The 13,106-nt window shown below is 38.4% G+C and overlaps 1 non-coding gene across 1 annotated transcript; it reads right to left on the bottom strand.

The window, feature by feature from the left end:
• Positions 1-12,301: 12,301 nt before the first annotated feature.
• On the bottom strand, positions 12,302-12,412 carry LOC137727178 (small nucleolar RNA R71). Its single transcript, XR_011067748.1, has one exon. It is a non-coding gene; the product is annotated as a small nucleolar RNA R71 (small nucleolar RNA).
• Positions 12,413-13,106: the final 694 nt, after the last annotated feature.

The following is a 13,106-nucleotide window of genomic DNA, read 5'->3' as shown; positions in this document are numbered from 1 at the left end:
ATGTAATGCACCTGCCACATTTCAAAGATGCATGATGAGCATATTTTCAGATTATGTTGAGAAAATTATTGAGGTTTTTATGGATGATTTCAGCATTTTTGGTGACTCATTTGATGGTTGTTTGAATAATCTTAGTTTGATTTTAAAACGATGCATTGAAACTAACCTTGTGTTAAATTGGGAAAAATGTCATTTCATGGTTAAACAAGGCATAGTTTTAGGTCATATTATTTCTGGAAAAGGTATTGAGGTAGATAAATCCAAAATAGATCTTGTGCGTCACTTACCCTCTCCTACTTCGGTTAGAGAGGTTCGTTCGTTCCTTGGACATGCAGGTTTTTATAGGCGGTTCATCAAGGATTTCTCGAAGATCTCCCAACCTTTATGCTGCCTCCTACAAAAAGATGCACCTTCCGACTTCACCAAGGAATGCACGGCACCCATCATTGTGCCACCGGATTGGAGCCTTCCATTCGAGCTAATGTGTGATGCATCCGACTACGCGTTAGGAGCTGTTTTGGGCCAAAGGAAGGACAAGAAGCCGCATGTCATCTACTACGCATCTCGGACGTTGATGCGAGAATTATACGCACACAAATTAAACCCTCTTTTTGTCAATTGTAGTATAAGTATAAGTAGGGATCGTTCTTAACCGGGGATTAGGAGGGATTGCAAATCACTTGGAAACTAACTCAAAAACGTAAAATAAAGTTAAAAACGTTCACAAAGACTCAAAGGACTCAAAACAAGTTCAAAAGACTCAAAACTGCCTAAAAACACTAACTAGGCAGTTTTTGACCTTAAACCCAATGTTGGACGAATTTAAGATTATGGTTTGATTCAAACGTAAAAACACAATATAAAACACTATACTAGACACAAAGAATGCAAAACTAAACTTTAAAACACTAAAACAAACCAAAAGACTCAAACATCACCCAAAACACTCAAAACAGCCTTAAAATCACTTTCTGGGCAGTTTTGAGCACTTTGGTGAATTTGGACGAATTTTGGGAAATAAATTGAATCAAAACACTTTAAAACATAAACTAAACAAAGTCTAAACACTAAAGAACAAGAAAGTAAATTGACGAGAATTGAAATAACGAAAGAAGTTAATAAACTAGACAGAATGTAAAGATGAATTTGATGGAATTGAATGGATGGGAACCTAGCTAAGGGGTTCATCTCCATACATGTTATACTTGCATAATAAAATGATTTCCAATTGCATTTCAATAAACTATGATACTCAACACCCCAAGTTAACCGTGATGCACTAATTAACCTTCAAATCTTCCTAACGTTATTGAATTGGATGATGCATGCGACAATTCAAAACATTCCCCACAAGTCCTCAACATGAATGCATAGAAGAGGTACAAGCAAGAATCATTACGCTCTATGAAAATTATAAGTGTTGACGAGGCATTCGTTACTATGATTGCATGAAACTTATGCCAAGAATTTGTTTAACGCGATTGTTTATAAGCAACCTCCACTACTTGCGAATATAAGTTCGTAACTATTAGGTGAAACTCACTTATATTCTAGCGTCATATTCATGCATGAAAATTAAGCGCGCATTCTCAATAAACATACATAAATAAGTTATCAATCAAACGGTTAAACAAATTGAATCCACAACTTATGAAACGCAATTAGAAGTAATCAAATCAAAATGCAAGCATAAACATATATTTCGAATTCCCCCCTAGCCAAGGGGGGTTTAGTTCTTCATAATATTGAAATCAAAGAAACACCTAAACATTCCAACAACTCAAACTTGAATTGTATGAACGTTTAGGCACTCTTCTCTTCCATTCCTCATACGTACAAAACAAAGAGTATTGAAATTAAACATTGAAATCAAAGAAACACCTAAACATTCCAACAACTCAAACTTGAATTGTATGAACGTTTAGACCCTCTTCTCTTCCTCTTCGTTGTAGCACAAGGTCTAAGGATAGTTTGATGGTGTGAATGGTTTGGGGAGTGGTTGGAGTGGCTGCAATGGAGGAGAAAAGTGTTTTGGTGGCTGCTGCAAGGGTGTGGAGAGGTTTTGACGAATTTCTGGAATATGGAAGAGTGAATGAATATGAATGAAGTGTGTATGGTTTTTATAGGGAGATGGATGGATGGGAGAGGGAACATGACAGCTAGGTTGCATGTGCAAATGCTAGAAATCTGAAATGGTGATGGGAGATGCATGTGGCTGCTTTATGCATGTGATTAAAGGGTGGAAATGCATGTGCTTTGAATAAGTGGCTGCTGTGCAAGGGGACAATCTGAAATGGGATAGCATGTGGGTGAATGTGTGGCTGCAATGATGGAGTGAATGCATGTGTTGAATGATTAAAGTGCATGTGCAATGTTTTAAAGGATGGAATGATGGAGGAACAAGTGCATGTGAATGCATGGTGATAGCATGTGCACGGTTTTGGTTGGAATGATGGCAGATTGTGAAAACATGTGAATGCATGTGTTTGATGAATGATAAGTGGTGAATGATATGATAAGTGATAAGTGGTGAATGATAAGTGATGAATGATAAGTGGTGAATGATATGATAAGTGATAAGTGGTGAATGATAAGTGATATGATATGTGATTATGATAAGTAATGGGAGCATGTGAGGGAATGAATAATGAATGCATGTGTATGGTTTTGGAGAAAGGTGGAGATGCACGGCATAAGGGAATTGGAAAGGTTTAAATGTCCTAAAACTAAAGGGAACAAAGTTCCAACACTTTGGTCTTCAATTTCGTCCAACATTTTGGCGCCAAGCATAAGCTATCCATCCTTAGCCCAAAAGTGCTCCAAAAGTCTCCAAAATGCATCTTTTTGCTCCTTTAGCCCTTTGGACCTACAAACACACGAAAATAGCTTAAAGGACTAAAATAACTAAAGAAACATAACGTAAATGCACGAGAACAAGCCATTTAAGTCGCATGAATATGCTCCTATCAAATACCCCCACACTTATCTTTTGCTAGTCCTCGAGCAAAACAAAACAACAAAAGAACACGAAACTAGACAAAACGAACAAAACACAACCTACACCTTCCAACAACCGTCTCACGGATTTCCAATGCTCATGACAAGTTAAAAATCATTATTCCCACAGATTTTAGCCATCTTTACACTTAAGTACATTCTTAATCATAGTCACCACATACTAGTTCACATTTAAGCATTTAAAACCATTTCGAATGTAGTAACATGCCTTAGAGAATTTCCTCAATTCCTTACTAGAATGCACTCTATTTTCACATAGATTTTCTGACTATACACCCTACACTAGTTATATGTGAGAGATTGATGTAAACATGAAAGACTAGTATCTCACATATGTTATAACAAAGAAAGCATATTCTGGATTTACGATAATGACATGAATATGATCTCATGAATGGAATGCTACTACTTAGAATGAGAACCAGTGATTCCATAAGCTCATATCAATTCCAAACTCCACATATTGAACACATAACGATCAAGATAGAAGCATAAGGGTTGAAACGGGGCTAAAGGTGTTTGGCTAACAAAGAAAGGATAGGGAAAACAAACGTTCTTTAAGCAATAGTGAGCAAAGTATTGAATTAGGCACTTAGAATTCCCTTTAGAACGCAGAAGTCAACTTTGAACACCCAAGGGGAAGTCACACAAAACTTAGGGCCATATTCAAACTTTTTGGGCCCTTTCTTCAACAATCACACTTGTGAGTCCATTCTCACTTATTTTCACTCTTTTTCTTTCTTTTCTTCTTCTTTTTCTCACATTTTTTTTTTCTTTTTCCCGTGCCTCCTTTAAGACTTAGGCACATACATACACACAAAAATCCCTTCCCCCACACTTATTTTCTGCAACATATTAATCAAAAGGAATTCATTTAAGTCATGCTCACTATACTTCAAGAACAAGGGTATAGGAAAGTCCTACTCTAGGCTAGGTAAGGGGTGATGTGGTTAGCAAAGAAAATAGGCTAAACGAGGCTCAACGAGGTTAAAACTAATATATACGAAATATGGGAAGAAAGGCTATTTGGCTATGGTGGCAACTACACAACTTCATCTTGATATATGTTATGCAACTCAATGTCATGCTTTGAATGAAACGGATATAAGTTCTAGCATTTAGTTCTATCATGATACAATTGCATTCTAAGTAGCAACCAAGCAAGAAATAATGAGATCATGCAACAACTTTAGAAAACAAAGAATCACAGAAAATAACTCTCCAAAGAAAGTAATGGCTCGAGTCTCACAGGGATGTAGCGTTTGTTTGAGTTCCTTCCTTCAAGCATGTTACAAAAACGAATTTTTCTTTTATGATTGCATGTGAAGTCATACATTATAACCATATCCAAGCATATACCAAGAGTAAATCAAACTTTTCTCTATGTTCATAACTCTTTTTAACAGTCATGCAATTACAAACCAAATCCTTATCATTTTGTTGGAAGGTACCCTAAGACACAAACACACAAAAATGACTCAAAACACTCTTTTTAGGCTTTTTAAAACATGTTTTTCAAATTTTTATGTGATTTTCGGAGTTATAAAACAAAACACACTAAAAACACTCTAAAACAACTTAAAAACACCTTAAAACAGCAAGGAACAACATTTGAAGTAATGGGTGATAAAATCCCACGAATTTGCATTAAATATACTTAGTTACCCCCCCCCCACACTTAAATCAAACATTGTCCTCAATGTTTTAAGCATAGATTCACACAAAACATAAGTAAACACACAAAAAAAAACAATTTAAACATACTAAACATGGCAGAATGTAATTAACAAAGAGAAGAGTTTAGGGACGCAAATCTGGTTATGGAGTGTAAATTCCCTCTTCTCCTTGGTAATTGCATTGAGGCTTTGATCATAGTGACTCCACAGGCTTACTCTTGAACTGGTTTCCGCCCATCATTGATTTTCCTTTGTGCTACTTCTTGAACTGGGCAGCAGGATGGTTCTTTTGGTCTCCCCCGAAGGTCTGAGCTTACCCCTTTGGTCTGTTTCTTTGTTCAATCTTTCCAATTCGTATTGAAAAGGGTTGGAGGATAACTCAGCCTATGTTTGTCTCCACATGCTTCAATGTATCATTTTCACTTGCCTTACTCGCTCCCCTTTGCAGAAGTGGTCCCTTCTCCGGAAGTGTATCAACCTTTGAAGATGACTACTCAAGAGCAACGCTAGGTAAGCAATCAGGAATAGATTCCAGGCAGTTGGCTCCAGATCGGAAGACTGACTCCAAGTGCCGGCTGATTGCTTCTTTTACTTTGCCATGCGAGTAAGAACAAGGACAAAGAAAAAGACAGGGAAAGAGCATGATATGAGATACTTTTGCTTTTGACCTTGATGATATGAGATACCTTTGCTTTTGAAGAAGCGGTGAATGAATCAGCATACTTCAATCCGCCGTTTCCTCCTGGGTCATCTGTACTCCAGGCATCTGGTATCATCTTTAGGGAAGAAGAAAGAATTGAGTATTTCGAAAGGCTATGCTGGGAGTGCGCCCTCAGAGGTGAGGGAGAGGTGGGCATTTTCTTCAGGTTTGCCTTGCCATAAAAGACGAAGGTCGACATATATAGAGAGAATATCAAGTGGTGGTACTGTTCTTTTACCCTTGTCGACAAACGTTTTGATCCCGCAAATCCGGCTTTTTGAAATAGTGGCGCCTCTTCGATTTCTGAACGACGCCCCTTCGATTTCTGAACGAGCGCCCTTCGATCTCTGAACGACACGTAGTAGCTCAAGTGTAGGTGGTTGTTCTATAGAAGGAAACAACTTATTAGTTGAAATTGGAATTGAAATTGGACTAGGGGACTTACCTTGGAGCCGTGGTAATGACTCTAGGGCTGCCACGGTCTCAATTACATCTTCATCAAAGGCCACGGCATGGGTGTTCAATTGTGTGCCGTGGTTTGTTATGGTGACATCCATGTGATCCTTCATTTCTATGCCATTTGTAATGACCGTTTCAAGTGCATCGCCATGTAATTGATCAAGGTGTGCCTGCGCCAAAGACTCAAGAATATCAATAGAGAAACATGAGTGATCATCATTAGGAAATCTCATAGTTTCAGAAATATTAAAATCAATCACTTCCCCCATCGAATTCCATTGTTAGAGTGCCTTTAAACACGTCTATCTTAGTTCGGGCTGTCTTCATGAATGGCCTCCCAAGAAGAATCGGCAAGGATAGAGCATGGGTGGTTTCCTCCATTTCAAGGACATAGAAATCCGCCGGGAAGATCAAATCATTCACCTGCACTAAGACATCTTCCAATACGCCCTTTGGATAGGCATTAGATCTATCGGCCAACTGAATAATCACACCATCATTTTTCAATTCGCCAAGTTTCATTGAAGCATAAATAGAGTATGGCATGACGTTAATTGAAGCTCCTAAGTCTAACATAGCATGTTCGAACTTAGTTTGACCAATAATACAAGGGATTGTAAAGCTACCTGGATCTTTGCACTTTGGTGGTAACTTTCTTTGTAGAACAGCGGAAACGTTCTCACTTACCCTTACTACCTCTTTATGTGACGCCCTCTTCCTTGTAGTGCACAATTCCTTCAAGAACTTAGCGTATTTGGGCACTTGCTTTATGGCATCTAGGAGCGGGATATTGACTTGAACTTTCCTAAACGTCTCAAGAATGTCCTTCTCATGCTCCTCCTTCTTTGTTTGCCTAAACCTACCAGGAAAAGGCACGTTTAGTGGAATAGAACTTGACAAAGTCGAATTTAGACTTACCTTAGGCGTGTTGGACGGTTTTGGCACAATAGGGGGCTGCGGCAAAGTTTCTTTCACCCTTGCCATGGCCTTCTTTGCTTGTTCCTCCTCTTCTTGCAGCAACATGTCCTCTTCTTGACTTGTTTTGGATGGCCTTGAGGTGGTTCCGACCTCCTTACCACTTCTCAACATGATTGCCTTGGCAGATTCGTGATGCGAGAATTATGCGCACACAAATTAAACCCTCTTTTTATCAATTGTAGTATAGGTGCAAGTAGGGATCGTTCTAGACCGGGGATTAGGAGGGATTGTTAATCACTTGGATTTGACTCAAAAACGTAAAATAACAATATGAAACACTATACTAGACTCAAAGAATGCAAAACTAAACTTTAAAACACTAAGACAAACCAAAAGACTCAAAACAACACAAACACACTCAAATCTGCCTAAAAACCACTTTCTGGGCAGTTTTGAGCACTTTGGTGAATTTGCACGAAATTATGTAACAAAATGAATCAAAACACTTATAAACATAAACTAAAACACTTTCTACTAAATTGGACAATAAAGTAAAGGGGGATTGAGTTTTATACGAAATTAAATAAAATGTACAGATTCGAATTAAGACAGATAGTATATATGAATGTGATGAAATGGAATGAATGGATGGATGCTAGCCAAGGGGTTCATCTCCATACATGTTATACTTGCATACTAAATGATTTCCAATTGCATTTCAATAAACCATGAATTCTCAACACCCCAAGTTAACCGTGATGCACTAATTAACCTTCAAATCTTCCTAACGTTATTGAATTGGATGATGCATGCGACAATTCAAAACATTCCCCACAAGTCCTCAACATGAATGCATAGAAGAGGTACAAGCAAGAATCATTACGCTCTATGAAAATTATAAGTGTTGACGAGGCATTCGTTACTATGAATGCATGAAACTCTTGCCAAGAATTCGTTTAACGCGATTGTTTATAAGCAACCTCCACTACTTATGAATATAAGTTCGTAACTATTAGGTGAAACTCACTTATATTCTAGCGTCATATTCATGCATGAAAATTAAGCGTGCACTCTCAATAAACATACATAAATAAGTTATCAATAAAACGGTTAAACAAATTGAATCACAACTTATGAAACGCAATTAGAAGTAATCAAATCAAAATGCAAGCATAAACATATATTTCAAATTACCCCCTAGCCAAGGGGGGTTTAGTTCCTTATGATACAAAACAAAGAGAATCAAAGAAACACCTAAACATTCCAACAACTCAAACTTGAATTGTATGAACGTTTAGGCACTCTTCTCTTCCATGCCTCATTCGTACAAAACAAAGAGTATTGAAATTAAACATAGAAATCAAAGAAACACCTAAACATTCCAACAACTCAAACTTGAATTGTATGAACGTTTAGGCACTCTTATCTTCCTCTTCGTTGTAGCACAAGGTCTAAGGATAGTTTGATGGTGTGAATGGTTTGGGTAGTAGTGGAGGAATGGAAGGATGGTGTTTGGATTTGTAGGGAAGACTCACGGCACAAAGGGGGTGGTTTGATGGTCTACATTTCTGCAATGGATGAGTTTATGGAAGAGTGTTTGGAATGGGTGAATTTCTGGCACAAAGGCCTTATTTCTGTGGTGAATGGATTGTGTCTGAATGAGAATGAATGAATGAGTATTTATAGGTGAAATGGGGGGAACATGACAGCTAGGAACTTGGTGGAAATCTGAAATGGTGATGGGAGATGCATGTGGCTGTTTGTGCATGTGATTAAAGGGTGGAAATGCATGTGCTTTGACAGAAATGAAAGGGAATGCACGGTTTTGGTTGATTTCTGGTGGTTGTGAGGTGGAAATCTAGGTGGAAATGCATGTGGATTAAAGCTATGTGAATGATTAAGGTGAATGTGCATGAGTGCATGTGAAATCTGCCAAGATGCATGTGTTATGAAGTGGATTTTCTGCAAATGCAAGGTGAATGTGCATGTGATTAAATTAAAAGATGGAATGCATGTGAATGACAGCTAGATATGTTGATGAATGCATGTGACTTGTTTGTGGTGAGTGAATGCATGTGCAAAGCTTTTTGGGAGAAAGGTGGATGAATGTACATGTGACTTAGGTTGTGAAATCTGATGGAATGATGAAGTGGCTGAAATGATGAAAGAATGAGGGTATGCACGGCACAAGGGAAGTGTTGGGTGATGGATGCATGTGGGTTAATTAATTAAGTGTATGGTATGATAAGTGATTGATAAGATAAGTGAATGATATGATAAGTGGTTGATAAGATAAGTTGTGAATGATATGTGGTGAATGATATGTGATAAGTGATAAGTGATAAGTGATAAGTGATGATGATAAGTGGTTATGATAAGTGATAAGTGGTGATGATAAGTAATGGAAGCATGTGAGGGAATGAATAATGAATGCATGTGATAAGGGAATTGGAAAGGTTTAAATGTCCTAAAACTAAAGGGAACAAGGTTCCAACACTTTGGTCTTCAATTTCGTCCAACATTTTGGCGCCAAGCATAAGCTATCCATCCTTAGCCCAAAAGTGCTCCAAAAGTCTCCAAAATGCATCTTTTTGCTCCTTTAGCCCTTTGGACCTACAAACACACGAAAATAGCTTAAAGGACTAAAATAACTAAAGAAACATAACGTAAATGCACGAGAACAAGCCATTTAAGTCGCATGAATATGCTCCTATCAATTCGCACCCTCCCCTTGGATTGACAATGGTTGAGCTAGGGAGCTTGCCTTTGTCTCAGAATTGTCCTACAAACTCCGCAATCTGCCCAATTTGTTTCTCCAAGTGATCCACCCTTTTGTCTTGGTTTTGCATGGCTTTGGTTTGATTCTCTTGCCCCTGAGACAAATTGGTAAGTAACTTAAGAAGTGTTTCATTGTCCAATGACGTACCTTGATTGTTTTGGGCAGGTTGTGCTTGGTTTGAATTGGGGCCGAATGGCTTGGTGTAGAACCCCGGGGGCTGTTGTCTAAAGCCTCCTTGTTGTTGAGGTTGTTGAGGCTCCCTCCACTTGAAGTTTGGATGGTCTTTCCAACCTGGATTGTATGTGTTGGAATATGGATCATTCCTTGGTTGATTGTGGCTGGGAAATCCAATGGCATTTGCACTCTCCCATCCCCCATTCTCAATCAATTGAGGGCATCTTTCCGAAGGGTGTGATAGGAGCATATTTAGGCGACTTACTTAGCTTGTTTTCGTGCATCTATGTTGTTAATTCATAGTTGTTTTAGTAGTTTAAGCCATTTTCGTGTGTTTTTAGGTTCATATGGCTAAGGAAGCAAAAAGATGCATTTTGGAGCATTTTGGAGCAAAATTGGGCTTGGAATGGATAGCATATGCTTGGAGCCAAAGTGTTGGACGAATTTGAAAGCCTTGTATGCACTTTGGACATAAAACAAAGGGCCTAGCCCAATCAAACAATCCTTTGAGCCATGCAAAACCTCTAGCCCAATCAACAACCCTTAGCCACATGCATTCACACACACATGCACTTACTCTTTCATCATTGCACCACCATTCACACACACATGCACTTACTCTTTCATCATTGCACCACCAATTCAACACATGCATTTCCACCTTCCTACTTCATCATTTCAACCACATATTCACCCACATGCACTCTAATCATTCAACACATGCATTCACACACCAACAACCTAGCTCTTTTTCCATCATTATTTCATCCACATGCACTCTCAATCATAACAACCACATTCACTCTTAAACAATCACCCACTTATTCTCCCATTCCCCCTATAAAAACCCATGCATTCATACACAAAAAACACATCTCATTTTCATACACAAGACACCACAAACACATCCAATCTTTCCCTTTTGCCGCAAATCCCCTTCCATTTCTACACAATCTCTTCTCGGCTTCATTCCATTCCATACACTCTCCCATTCGCAGAAACCATTCAACCTTAGCCGCTCCACCTTCATTTACAACACACTTGGAGCACCAACACCGAAGGCAACTCTTAAGGGATTTCGACATCAGTTTTGCTTCAAGGGTTCTTTCTTCTTAATCCTATGTTCACTCATGTTATATATTTTTATGTCAAACCTTTTGTAAACATGAAGTGTAACTAATCTCTCTCTAGGGATTCGATGTAGCCTTGCAAGATTGCCATGTAGTTAATTCAGAATTCTCATTTAATCTATCTATTTCTTGTTTCATTCTCCGATTTAATTGTGACTTAGTGTGTTGATTTTAATGCTTGATCATCATTTGAATTAACCACAGGTTGTTTAGCCAAGATTAAAGCACACATCATGCATAATCTTGGTGGATATGTGAATGAATGAAGGGAATGTTTTGCAAACATCCTGCCGAGTGTTCCCTTTGGTTTTGTGAAAGTTTCTTGTGCACTACATATTCTTGATTAGGAACCAAAGTTGCACATCACAATTAGGCTCATGATTAGAGACATTTGATCAAATCCACACATCATATGGTTGATCATATCTAAGTGAAACAAACTCAAGAAATAGGTAGATGGATGAGTATAATCTAATTCAACAAGCATGGCCTTGGGTTAGCAATGGTAAAATCGAATCCCTAGCTTCATCTCCATTGGTACTATCTCATTTTATTAGCTGTTGATTCATTCATTTTGTGTTTACTTCATTTCTTTATGCTTTCAAGGTACAACAACAAATCTGCCTACATTGATTAGTTTTATTTCTCTAGTAAAGAGTTCTTGCAAAACAAGTGATTATATAGGTCCAATTAGTCCCTGTGGATTCGACACCCTTACTTGTGCCATTATACTAAACATATTCTAGCATGAAGAAGGAAAACATCAATCAAAATGGCGCCGTTGCCGGGGACTGATTTCAGTCCCTTATAATTGCTTGTTTTGATATTAAACCTTGTTCTTTTCATTTTAAGTAGATTTCTGATTTTTATTCAAACTTGTTTTATCTTGTTTCAGGTAGTATATGTCAAATAGACTTGCTGAATTAGGCCAAAGAATTGAACGGTTAAAGGGCAACACTTTGGAAAGCTTTCTGCCAACAAGTTCCTCCATTGTCCGTGAAGAAGAGGAAGGGAAACCGTCTAGTCCAATAAGTGAAGGATCTGAGCACTTTAATTGGGAAAGAGAAGAAGAGATGGCGGGCAACCAAGATGATCTTCGAGCTTTGGAGGATTTTGCTCAACCAATCATACCAAATTCACCTTCATGCATCTTGCTGCCCACAGAAGCTAGAAACTATGATCTTAAATCTTCACATTTCCATATGTTTCCTTCTTTTTATGGCTTACCTAATGAAGATCCTTTAGCTCATATTAAAGAATTTTACAATGTTGTGAGTGGGTTACCTTTACAGGGAGTAAGTGAAGCAAATGTGAGGATGAGAGTGTTCCCTTACACCTTGAAAGATAGGGCCAAGGGTTGGTTAATGACTCTAGTACCTGGTTCACTCACCACATGGGATGCCGTGGCTAAGAAGTTTTTGGAAAAGTTCTTTTCCACTCAAAAGACAGCCACATTAAGGGGACAAATCTTCAACTTCAAACAAGATGATGGAGAACCTTTCAATGAGTGTTAGGAGCGCTTTAAAGGCCTTTTGTTGCAATGTCCACACCATGGGTTACCTCTTCACTTACAAATGCAAATTTTCTATGATGGACTAACCCAAACATGTCAATCAACTGTTGATAATGCAGCAGGTGGAGCTTTGAAGAAAAAGAATGCTCAAGAGTCATATAACATTTATGAGATGTTGGGATCTAATGCTCAACACAAAGATGTAAGGGGTAAGAGAGTTGGAGTATATGAAACAAGCTCTAATCATGATCTTTCTTTGCAGGTAGCTAACCTAGAAAAGAAGCTTGAATCCGTGCTCAACATGGTACCAAAAGCAAGTGAAGTGTGTGCCATTTGCAACATACCAAGCCACCTTACTCATCAATGTCCATCTAGGGAGGCTTACCCCGAGTATGTCCAAGAGCAAGTGAACCTCATGAATTCTTACAATCAAAGGCCAAGGAATGATGTGTATTCCAATACATATAACCCAAGTTGGAGAGATCATCCCAATCTTTCGTGGAAGAACAACAATCAATTCCAAAACTTCCAACCAAAACCTACTCTTGAGGATACGGTTAAATTGTTAGCCCAAAATACCTTGCAATTCCAATAAACCACCAATAGCACTCTCCAACAACATTCGGCGGCTCTAACCAAAATGGAGACACAATTGGGGGCAGATTGTGATGCGAGAATTATACGCACGCAAACTAAACCCTATTTATGACAATTGTAGTAATGATGTAAGTAGGGATCG

Source organism: Pyrus communis, chromosome 2 (assembly GCF_963583255.1).
Source record: "Pyrus communis chromosome 2, drPyrComm1.1, whole genome shotgun sequence".
NCBI lineage: Eukaryota > Viridiplantae > Streptophyta > Magnoliopsida > Rosales > Rosaceae > Pyrus > Pyrus communis.
The sequence above is the reverse complement of the archived record's forward strand: the minus strand, read 5'-3'. Positions and strand labels throughout refer to the sequence as shown.